Source organism: Schistocerca nitens, chromosome 8 (genome assembly GCF_023898315.1).
Source record: "Schistocerca nitens isolate TAMUIC-IGC-003100 chromosome 8, iqSchNite1.1, whole genome shotgun sequence".
Lineage (NCBI taxonomy): Eukaryota > Metazoa > Arthropoda > Insecta > Orthoptera > Acrididae > Schistocerca > Schistocerca nitens.
The window spans coordinates 168,987,984-169,000,788 of NC_064621.1; the positions used below are offsets into that span (position 1 = coordinate 168,987,984).

Here is a 12,805-nt window from a genome sequence, read left to right on the forward strand (position 1 = left end):
TAGAGCCGCGGGTCGTAACACATCTGAAATGTAACGTCCACTGTTCAAAGTGCCGTCAATGCGAACAAGAGGTGACGGAGACGTGTAACCAATGGCACCCCATACCATCGCGCCGGGTGACGCGCCAGAATGGCGATGACAAATACACGCTTCCAATGTGCGTTCACCGCGATGTCGCCAAACACGGATGCGACCATCGTGATGCTGTAAACCGAACCTGGATTCATCCGAAAAAATGAGGTTTTGCCATTCGTGCACCCAGGTTCGTCGTTGAGCACACTATATCAGGCGCTCCTGTCTGTGATGCAGCGTCAAGGGTAACCACAACCATAGTCTCCGAGTTGATAGTCCATGCTGCTGCAAAAGTCGTCGAACTGTTCGTGCAGATGGTTGTTGTCTTGCAAACATCCTCATGTGTTGACTCAGGGATCGATACGTGGCTGCACGATCCGTTACAATCATGCGGATAAGATGCCTGTCATCTCGACTCCTAGTGATACGAGGCCGTTGGGATCCAGCACGGCGTTCCGTATTACCCTCCTGAACCTATCGATTCCATATTCTGCTAACAGTCAATGGATCTCGAACAACGCTAGCAGCAATGTCGCGATACGATAAACCGCAGTCGCGATAGGCTACAATCCGACCTTTATCAAAGTCGGAAACATGATGTTACGCATTTCTCCTCCTTACACGAGCCATCACAACAACGTTTCACCACGCAACGCCGGTCAAATGCTGTTTGTGTATGAGAAATCGGTTGGAAACTTTGCTCATGTCAACACGTTGTAAGTGTAGCCACCCGCACGAACCTTGTGTGAATGATCTGAAATGCTAATAATTTGCATATCAGAGCATCTTCTTCCTGTCGGTTAAATTTCGCGTCTGTAGCACGTCACCTTCGTGGTGAAGCAATTTTAATGGCCAGTAGTGTAGATGAAAATCTAAATTGGACTGAGCATGTTACTGTATTGTGTAAGAAGCATCTCTCTGTACCCTACAAAAATATAACAAGCTCTTGTGCCCTGAAAAAGAAACTTATTAAAGATTTATATCACCAGTTGATGATTACAGCAATGTTATCCCGCAATGCTTTTCTCAGGAAAGCTCAAAGAGCCTGGAATTACTTATGAGTGCCTTTGTTTATGATACCTGTGATGTTCGACTTTTAGATCACACTTCACCATAACATACACAGCTATCCCGTCAGCGCCCAGGCAAGCGCAAAAATTTCCAAACTATCTGCCTTCTGTGTAATCAGTGCTCTCCTCGACCTTAAGAACACAACGGACACAACCGTTCCCATCAGAACCAAATCCTTTCTGTCAAAATCCATCGTTCTGCCACCTTCTAAACCTCCTTTACAGTAGCAGGATCACGACTCTGGAATAACATCCTACGTTATATTAGAGAACTAAGTATCTTCCCCAGCTTCAGAAGACTGGCAATGACCTACCTACTAAACCAACAATAAGACTACCAATTCCCTATACGCACACGTTACCCTTTGTACACCCCTCATTCCAATATGATCTTCGTCATTTCCCAGTATTTTTAGGAGATGAAGACTCGTTGAATTTCCTTTTCCTTGAACTCGCTATTTCAGAAAACATCTATTTCGTAGACATATAAATTCTTCATTTATCTGCCAATATCGTTGTTTTTATTAATGTCACAATTATTATCATTTTATTATTACTATCACTATTAGCTGCTGCAGTTGCAGTACACAAGTAATGGCAGTATTAACTTTGTCAGTACATACTCATTATAATTTATTCACACCACCAAGGCAGACACCGAATGGCTTTAACCCTAGATGTCATACAACAACAGTTATGTTCTTTAGATAACTATGATGTACTATACACAGTGCACCCACTGTGTAATCCTGGTCCGATGTAAGTGAGGTCCTAATGAACCTGATCAGATAAGGTTAAATTAATAAATAAGTATGCGGAGAGAGCACAAACACTGATTTGGCTGGTGTCTACTAGAAACAAGTACTTACATATCCGGCTGCTAGGGTCGCAGGTTCGACTCCTGCCTTGGAAATGGATGTGTGTGATGTCCTTAGGTTAGTTAGGTTTAAGTAGTTCTAAGTCTAGGGGACTGATGATCTCAGATGTTAAGTCCCACAGTGCTTAGAGCCATTTGAACCATTTGGACTTACATATCCTGGGATGGGACATGAATAAGAAGTGACATTTCAAGGAAACACTCAGCATCTGCAACTGCTATACTGCTTTGGGGATCACAAGCACCAAATATGGGCACAGTTTTCAAAATACGGAAAAGTACCATGAAAAGGATGACTATAAATTGCTGTTGCGGATTATAGCGACGCTAAGAAAATTTGAACAGGGCATTCCACTTAACATCCCGAAGTCATGCGGTTGATGCCACATCAGGCCAGCAAATGCCACACGTATTATGTCAACGTGTTGGGAAGACGATAGTATGAACTCGTCGACGCAACTTTACGCCAACTAGCGGTGCATGCCCTCACTGCTAAACAGCTGCCGCTGGACTCTTTAGCATACGCTTCGCAGACCGCTGTTCATACTCCGAGGTCTGGAGTTCGATTCGCTGTGCCTTCCCGTCTCCCCGCTGCAGACCTCTGCCACACACTGCCGGCTACGCCGACCACAGTCGTTACGTCCTTCAGGAATGCCACGCTTGGTTTAGCTGGCCAAAGACTCTATGCAGAGGCTAATCAGTATGCTGTATCCTATCAGCGTACTTAACCTTTGGTGGCGTCCACCGCCTCTACTATACCATTACGAAGAGATCATCGTTCGATGTGAGATAGAGGTCAGAAATGAGTTCCATATAAACGCTTTCAACTCACTAGTGAGTAATGCACCGTCACCAACAAACTCACCGTCTCCGTGTGCCGTAGACTCAACTCATGAGTCTCCGCTGCAACCCACTCGTAACCTGAGTGTTTTCGGGTTCAAGTGGTCTCGACTCACTCAGAAAGGACAAAGAGTACACGAGTTCGCAAGTACAACCATGAACTGACGGCATGCCAGCTACATACGTAACCGTTTTGAAAGAAAAAATTCCACCATTAAATTGTAAATTACTGTTCATTTATTTCACACATTCATGATTTCGGTTTTATGACCATTCTCAACTGCAAGTTGAAATGTCACAAAATGTCCGACGTTTCTAAACGACATAAGCAACTACAGGTCATGATGATCATTACATGCGAATTAATGATTGATAGGGTAGCAGTGAATGTTGTTCTCTTAGTATATGATGATCAGATCCCGTACTCCGAGGAGCGTAGGGAACGATGTGGGAGACCCGCACGGCCGACTAGGCAAGGTCCTAGCGGAGGTGGTTTGCCATTGCCTTCCTCCGACCGTAATGGGGATGAATGATGATGATGATGATGAATACGACACAACAACACCCAGTCATCTCGAGGCAGGGAGAATCACTGACGCCACCGGGAATCGAACCCGGGACCCCGTGCCCGGGAAGTGAGAACGCTACCGCAAGACCACGAGCTGCGGACTGTTTGTAGATATATTTATGTAAATTAAACCTATTTAGAAGACGGCTGTAAACTTGTTTTAATATGAAATATCTATTCAGAGAATCGTAACATTAATACGTGAACAAGAAAACTGAAGAGCCGATTTTTAATATTAATTACACAAGAAGGCCAATGAAACTTACATAATTCGAAAGGCTCTTTACCACAGATCTTCACAAAGAAAACATTATGTGTACGTAGCTGCTAACAGTGATGAAAGAAATAGAGGTTTCTATATTCCTATGTCTGAAGATATCTTCTCTATCATGCATTTATAACTGCTGAAGTGCTACCAAGTTCTACCCAGCATACCGATGAGGTAGTATGTAAAATAACACACAGAAGTAACAATGTTTCATGAAATCACATTATAGCGATGTTGATGTTTGTATGGTGCATTGGGCGTAACACACACATACCGGGTAGCTACAATGTGACAGTTTCTAGGTCGATGATGTTATCCGCAGTGGAAATCAAAATATCGTAGTAATGAAGCCCGTAAATAACGATGTATATTGACGAAGGTGTTACGCTTACTTTCGTGCAAGAGTAATGTTGTGGTTATTTGCCGCCATTACCAGAAAATTTGAAGTAAGTTCCTAATTTTTAGTTTCTTCATTCTGGATGACTTCAGACGTACCTTATTTCACAGACGCTACGTTTGTTTTATGCTATGACTAGAAGGAGAACGCTAACAAGTCGGAGTGAAAGACTCGGAGCCAGACAGATACAAATTTTGCGTAGAGAAAGGAAGAGTAATGAAGACATTTATGATGATAATACATCGTTTTATTGAACAATCATAATATTAATATATGAACTCCGAAAACTGAAGTACGATTTTTGAAATTAATTGTACAAGAAGCTCAATGAAATTTATACAATTCGTAAGTTACTTTGCCATAGATGTGCAAAAACAATCATGTGTGCACATAGCCGTTAAGAGAGGGATAACGAAGTAGACACACACATGAGAAAAGAGAAAAGTTTTCCTCTGTCTCTTATCTTGCTACCAACTTCTACCACACGAACCATGGGTACAATGCTAAAAACGATACACTAAAGTAACAACGTTTCGTGAAATCGCATTCTACAGACACTCATAACTTAAGGTTGTAGATGGTTCATTTGCAGTAACACACATATAATGGGCAGCTAAAATGCCGCAACTGCTATTTCGTTGAAGTTTTCACCAGTGGAAAACGAAGTTTGTTAACGAAGTTGTCGGCGGCAACAAACGTTGTTCATTAGCGACATTTTTTCCCCTTACTTTGGCCTAACAGTAAACAGAATTCCCAATTTTCAGTTTCTTCATTCTGAATAGCTACTACTTCCGTCATTACACGGAAAGTATATCTGTTTTAGGCTATACCTCGAAGTAGAACAGTAACCGGTCGGACAGAAAGACTTAGAGCCAGAGAGACACAACAAAATTTCACTGTTTTACATGGGATGTATCACTTTCACAAAGATGACATTTTATCAGACAGAAACATCACAGAATGAACAAACCATTAACAATTGTTCAATAAACAAAGAGGGATCAAGAAACATCATAAATAAATACTTTAACGTAAAGATAAACCAAAAGAATTAAAAAATCATTACCATGAGACCGAATTATTGAAACTAAAATAGGACACAAAGCACCCTCACAAACAGAAAAAAAGCTAGAAAAATAACAGGACAAAAGCAATCCTAATCAAATTAAATAAGAAAATAGTAATTAACATTACAAATGAATAATAAGCTGCACAACACGCTGTTAGTCCATAAACACAAGTTCCTATGACCAAATAAATAAATAGAGCGCTTTTTTTGTCACGTAGATATAACACTTACGTTGGTTTGTACCCGGCTTACGCCTGACGCAGCACGTATGTTTTCTCATGGTGGAGGTGGAATAAACAAGAAAGCCCTCACTGTGTTTGCAATGGACGAAATTTGTACTTTTTCGTGTAAAGCATGGACAATACCATGAAATTTATTCCAGATAAAATTTCTTCTCTAATACAACCAGTCTGCATTTGTATATTTTGCATCAGTAACTTTTAGTCTTATACCCTTCACACTCTTACAAAACGCAGATTCGTTAAGGACCATCTGATCCCTGCAATCGGTCATTTCGCGTTGTCACTGTTCCTTTATAGCAGATCGTGTACTCATCTTCCGTATTAACACTAAATCACAACTAGCCTTAGACTCGTGCATGCTTCATCAAATGGCTCTGAGCACTATGGGACTTAACATCTATGGTCATCGGTCCCCTAGAACTTAGAACTACTTAAACCTAACTAACCTAAGGACATCACACAACACCCAGTCATCACGAGGCAGAGAAAATCCCTGACCCCGCCGGGAATCGAACCCGGGAACCCGGGCGTGCACGCTTCAGCAAGAGACAACGAGACGACGTGTATGCAGTGACAGCAGCGCCACAATTTTCAAATTCGTCATGCACACGGAACTACAGCGGGAATGAAGAAACCCCGTTAGCACTGATGTAACAACGGTACCATGATTTTTCAAGTATGCAAGCTGCAACATGAGACTCGTACTCTCTAGGTTACTGATCTCTACCGCGAAGCTGCGCCACCGAACGAGGTCATGTACACGTATCCGCTCTCGCTTGCTGAATGATAAAGTTTCTACGAACGCTGCACCAACCTTCACCTCCGACGGATTCCTGTAATCTCTCGCCGACCCTTGAAACCCACAGCGCCAAGGTGCGACAACCGAATGCTGTCCTGACAAACCCTAAGAACGCCTCCTCCCGCACCCACCGTACTGGTCAATACATACCATTCATCTACACCACGTTCAAAGTATTGTAAATACGAGTAATTATTATTATGTCAGCTCATGGAACAAAAGCCACATGTTGCTTAGTTTGTCAAAATATACCTGAGGCGCCCTGCTAAACCCGAAAGACAGGACAGGTAGTTGGAATGTGGAAAGGGGCCAAAATGAGCCGCTGTCAGCTACACTTGAACACATGTACCTATTTATTTGGTCAAACATTACGATAAAAATTGTTGAACTTAATCATCGGCTGAATACGCCACACTGCCTTACGCCTTAAGGGCACAACCACTTTAGTTTAAAAATAAAAATGGCTAAAAGCCATTAATTCAAAATTCAGACGCCAAAGACAATATTTAGAAGGCAGAAGGCCTCACGTTAAGTAAGTTCTATAATTTGGCTGAAGGCCCCAAAATCTAACACTTGAAAAGTAACAACCTTAAAGACGACTGAAGGCCCATGATTTAAGACGCAAGGTAAAATAAAAAAAAAAAAAAATAAAATAAAATAAAAAAAACACAAGGCAGAGGGCCTTCTTCGATTAGGCTGAAGGCCCCAAACAATGCTCGAAAGACAAAGATCTTCAATTTTAAAACGGCTGAAGGCCCATGACTTATAACAAAACTAAAAACTTTTAGTAGGCAGAAGGCCCAAGGCTTTATCTTTAAGCAATATATTTTAATCAGGCTGAAGGTTCAAACAGTCTAACACTTGACAAGCAAGGTAATTTAGCCTTAAAGCGGCTGAAGGCCCAAAACTTAAAACACCACTAAAAACAATTCAACTTTAATTCAAAACCTTCGGCTATGAGACATAAAAACACACAAAATATAAAATAAGACAAGGCTGTGCAGCTAACGGCGCTCAGAAGTTTCAGGGGTCGGCCAGCTCTTGAAATACTAACGATCACTAAGGTGAGACAGGCAGTCGGCCCAACCATTCTCGATCCGACGACAACCCAACCAACAGACAGTCAACGAACCCACCGACAAGGTAACTTGCACTCCACTCGACCAGCACACAACTGGGAGTTCAGTGCAAAACGTAAAAGGCAGGGACGCCCACAACCAAGCATTAAGCTGTCAACCTACACACGATGCTGGACAGCGTCAACACGGTGAGGAAATGGCACTGCCTGAATTAACGTCAACGGGCAGAGCAGGTCACCGAACGTTAACGGCCACAAGGCAGAAAATTCCGCTGGTGCACTTCAATTGCAGATAACCAAATACAGATAGACTATACCAGACAGTGGCTATGTTGTGACTTGGCAAGACAGCCAAGCCACTATGAGGTGAAGCCGAAAGGCACGCGTTTAAGCTCACGCAGGCTGGCGTGAGGTCTGGAACAGTTAAAGGAGTTGAGACTAGTAAAATAAGTACGTAGCTTCTGGAATACTTAACTTTAATCCATAATTGGTGAACATCTGTCTGACGGTACATGCATCACAAGACAAACAGCAAATGATAATGGCGCCTTACTAGGTCGTAGCAAATGACGTAGCTGAAGGCTATGCTAACTATCGTCTCGGCAAATGAGAGCGTAATTTGTCAGTGAACCATCGCTAGCAAAGTCGGCTGTACAACTGGGACGAGTGCTAGGAAGTCTCTCTAGACCTGCCGTGTGGCGGCGCTCGGTCTGCAATCACTGACAGTGGCGACACGCGGGTCCGACGTATACTAACGGACCGCGGCCGATTTAAATGCTACCACCAAGCAAGTGTGGTGTCTGGCGGTGACACCACAGGCTAAACCTTCGCCAACTCGAACACACACGTTGTTGCTCGTGGGAATGTCCGAACAGCCAACAACGAGAACCAAACGGCACAATGTGGTCTTGACTTGCTGGTAAATTAAATCCAAACTCAACTTTCGTCTCCAGGGTCGGTGAGCCACGTACCTCGTAGCAATGGGAACAGCCCCACACACTCCGACACAGGGTAGAGACCGCCAGCGGGCTCGGCCAAACTACGCCCCGTGGAGATTTCCTCGCTGCTCCACGCCAATCAACCCACTGCCACACATCAGCACGGAGACAGCACTAAAATAACTGAGCAGTTGACATCACAAGCTACACACAGTTTCACGAACACTTGCACGAAGAACTAGACAATACTAACGGCAGCGACTGTGCAATAGCAAGGACGAATCACGAATCGGTACACGCAACCCATCAACGATCGCCGGCCAACATACACGTCGTCCGACAAGACGACCGACCGACGACCAACCAAGGTGATCTGCACTCAAGTATCGGTAACTGTCGGGCGAGTCATGGCTGTACGGACCTCAATGCAGCCGCGCCCCGACTGAACTTCTGCCGCGTCCTAAGTCAGACACTGCCAGGTCCGAACTGCACTGCTGGCACCTCCCAACTCACTGGCAGACCAGAACTAACTCCGAACACACAACAACCGGGAAGTAATAGCAGTCAGCAAAGATAATACGACAGGGCTTATATCGATAAGCGCCGCTGCTGCCGCTTACGGGCAGGCAAGGCGGCAACTCAGTGACACCAGTAACTGAAATTAACATAACGATGTGGTAGTACAGTAAAAACAGGATGTCAAATGAGACATGGCACGAACACGAGCCACGCACGGCTCAATACTGCTGTGCAAAACTTAAGGATGAAACTAACTTTCCCATGATGTGTGGCTGTCAAGTAACATAGAGCAACGAAACTTGTACAGTACACAGAAAGAAGTGCAGCAGTACAGTACAGAAAGTAACCGGGAGAAATACAAAATGAAACAAACGGAAATGACAATTTTATTCAAAGACAATAATTACAGTGATGTTACTGCGATTCATGATAGTCTCCTGGACATTACCGACGGTGGGACATGCTTCTTAACGGGTTTTTTGATCACCACAGATGGAAATCATGCACTGCATGCTCCCACGCTGGCCTCAGGAGTTGTTGCGGTAGGGGGATCCGCTCCTTGACCGGAGCTGTTGACACGTAGGGCATGGTTATTAGTACGTGTGGAAGTGCTAATTCGTCTTCTCAACGCGCCCCATACGTGCTCCATGGGATTTAAGGTGACGGAACGGGCAGGCTACTCTATTAACGGAATATCCTCGCGTTGTTCCTAGAATTGCTCCACTTTTGAAGTCTAATTCTGTTGCGCATTTTGTTTTTCAGTCATTAGTCTTCTGACTGGCTTGATCCGGCCCACCACGAATTCCCGCCCTGTGCCAACTTCTTCATCCCAGAGTAGAACTTGCAACCTATGTCCTCAATTATTTCTTGTATGTATTCTTGTCTCCGTCTTCCTCCGCAGTTTTTATCCTTTATAGCTCCCTCTAATACAATGGAAGTTATTCCTTGATGTCTTAACAGTTATTCTAGTATCCTATACCTTCTTGTCAGCGTTGTCCATATACTGCTTTCCTCGTCGATTCTCTGAAGGACCTCCTCATTCCTTGCTTTATCAGTCCACCTAATTTTCAACATTCTTCTGTAACACTACTGCTCCGGTTTTCCCGCAGTCCGTCTTTCACTACCACACAATACTGTGCTACAAACGTACGTTCACAGAAATTTCTGCCTCAAAATAAGGCCTATATTTGACACTAGTATACTTCTTTTGGCAATGAAATGCCCTTTGTGGCCGGCCGGTGTGGCCGAGCGGTTCTAGGCGCTTCAGTCTGGATCCGCGCGACAGCTACGGTCGCAGGTTCGAATCCTGCCTTGGGCATGGATGTGTGTGATGTCCTTAGGTTAGTTAGGATTAAGTAGTTCAAGGGGACTGATGACCTCAGATGTTAAGTCCCATAGTGCTCAGAGCCATTTTGTTGTCCTTTTTGACAATGCCCCGTCCGTCGTGGGCTGCTTTTCTGCCTAGGCAGCACAATTCATTAACATCATCTGCTTCGTGATCACCAATCCTGATGTTAAGTTTCTCGCTGTACTCATTTCTGATAGTTCTCATTACTTTCGTCTTTCTTAGATTTACGCCGGCCGCTGTGGCCGAACGGTTCTATGCGCTTCAGTCTGGAACCGCGCGACCGCTACGGTCGCAGGTTCGAATCCTGGCTTGGGCATTGATGTGTGTGATGTCATTAGGTTAGTTAGTTTTAAGTAGTTCTAAGATCTAGGGGACTGATGACCTCAGATGTTAAGTCCCACAGTGCTCAGAGCCATTTGAATCATTTTTTTTCCCTTAGATATACTCTCAGTTTCGTACTTCAATCTTTCCGGTGAGCCGGCCAGTCTGTGGATGGTTTTGAGGTGGTTGTCCATCTGTCTCGGCGAATGCGGGTTGGTTTCCCTTTTTCCCCTTCAGTTACACTACATCGGTAATTGCTGCGGAAACAAGTTCTCCACGTACGCGTACACCACCATTACTCTACCACGCAAACATAGGGGCTACACTCGTCTGGTGTGAGACGTTCGCCGGCCGCGGTGGTCTCGCGGTTCTAGGCGCGCAGTCCGGAACCGTGCGACTGCTACGGTCGCGGGTTCGAATCCTGCCTCGGGCATGGATGTTTGTGATGTCCTTAGGTTAGTTAGGTTTAAGTAGTTCTAAGTTCTTGGGGACTAATGACCACAGCAGTTGAGTCCCATAGTGCTCAGAGCCATTTGAACCATTTTTTGGGACGTTCCTTGGGGGAGTGAGGAGGGGGGGGGGGGCGGGGGGGGGGCGTCCACCGGGAGACGAACCGCACAATAACCCTGAAAGAGTAGTTCGGTGTGGGGCGGCGGAGGGGTGAAGTGGAGTGCGGCAGTCGTCGTGGGGACCACTGCGGCGGGGACGGAGCCTCTCCGTCGTTTCTAGGGCCCCGGTTAACATACAATACAATACATATAACACTCACAAGGCAACAAATGAGAAAACGTAACGCATCCAGGAACATTGTCGAACATTATGCTGTTGGTGATCCACGTGTTATGGTGAGGGCTGTATAGGCGTACCGACGTCCAAATCTTTGAACACAGTACACGCATCGGTCAGTGATATTGTGACACTGTACTTATTCGCCATGTGCGTCTTTTCAAGGACGCATCCAGCACTGTGTTCATTGTTATGGATGAAAATGCATGACCGGGTCAAACAACGCAGGTGGAGTATCACTTGAAACGAGAGGATATTCGGTGATTGTACTGGCCTGCCCGTTTTCCCTGTTTACAACCCGTCGAACACTAGAGGGACGCCTTAGGGAGACGTACCGCAACACATCGGCATTGACCAAAGATCATTCAGCGGTTGTCAACCGAGCTGGTAGAGGAATGGATCGTTCTACCGGAGTAACTTATCACCAACTTTGTAGCCAGCATGGAAGCACGTTGCAGAACATGTATTGCCGTCCTAGGTGTTTGCACACCCCATCAAGAACAGTGTTCCGCGTTTTGTAGTGTCCAGCGGACCGTCGTAAAACGCGGTGGCTTCATTGTAGTTACTGTTTTTTAAATGTATGTGTCATTTCTGTTCGTCTCAATGTGTATTTCTTCCAGTTACCTTACGTAATGCACTGTAGTGTAGTGCAGCAATTATCTCTATGTTTGGTCCAAGTTTCGTGGAGCTATGTTACTTCGGACTGACACATTATAAGAAATTTACTTTCGTCCTTATCTTTCGCACACAAGTGTAGCACTAAGAGAATACCCGCTGCATAATGACGCCCACGTCGAAACTGGTCACGATCGATATAGTTATGATGAAGTGACAGCCCTATGGGAAAAAGATGACTGACAAATAATAGCGATAAGAACAAGATTTACGAGTTAGCTTTATCCATTACAGGTATTTAATGACTCCATTCCTCTTTGAATTTAATCTTGTAACGATCGTCACCTACGCTCGTTCACGAAAGTGTCTACAAGTTGCAGCAAAAATGGCTCAGTAGTGATGAATTAGGTCTATAACGATCCATATTTCAAATTTGTGAGATACATTTTCATGGTAAACAACGTTTGTTTTGAGGAACAGTAATCAGGAGTATTATATGTATGGCTACAATAGTTAGGGAATATCAGAGATGTTTAAGAATGGATGAAATGCGGACAAACGCATTTCATTAGTTAATAGTAACATTTATGTTTACTTTGTGCCTTAAGAGTAGCTAACTGCAGTCGGTATATGCCTCGTAGAGAGGCGCCTGCTACTCGCCAGCTTCAGCAGACTCCAGTGGAGTAAGCGGTCTGATGATGACCAGAACAATAGTCGAAACCGGTCACCAGTAAACAAATAAACATCTTTATGCGGTTTGGACTGTTTTCTCGTATAAAAAACATTTAACGTAACAGCTGACTTTCGAGTATAAACAAAACGTTTCAAAAAATTTTGTATTCTAAATGACTCCAAGTCCTCTGTCCCTCTTTGGTCTACGCTTTATCTTCAATAGTATCGTTATCATGTCCTAAGTTATGAAATTTCTGTTCCCAACAGTTCCTATTGTCCACGAAGCAGCGATCATTTACGATCAACGCTTACTGCTGTCTCTGGTG

At 44.3% G+C, this 12,805-nt stretch overlaps 1 protein-coding gene across 1 annotated transcript in view; it reads right to left on the minus strand.

Annotated features, from left to right (window-relative positions):
* Positions 1-12,805, minus strand: part of LOC126199465 (uncharacterized) — a 197,977-nt gene that overhangs the window by 81,628 nt on the left and 103,544 nt on the right. The gene's annotated exons all lie outside the window — the stretch shown is intronic.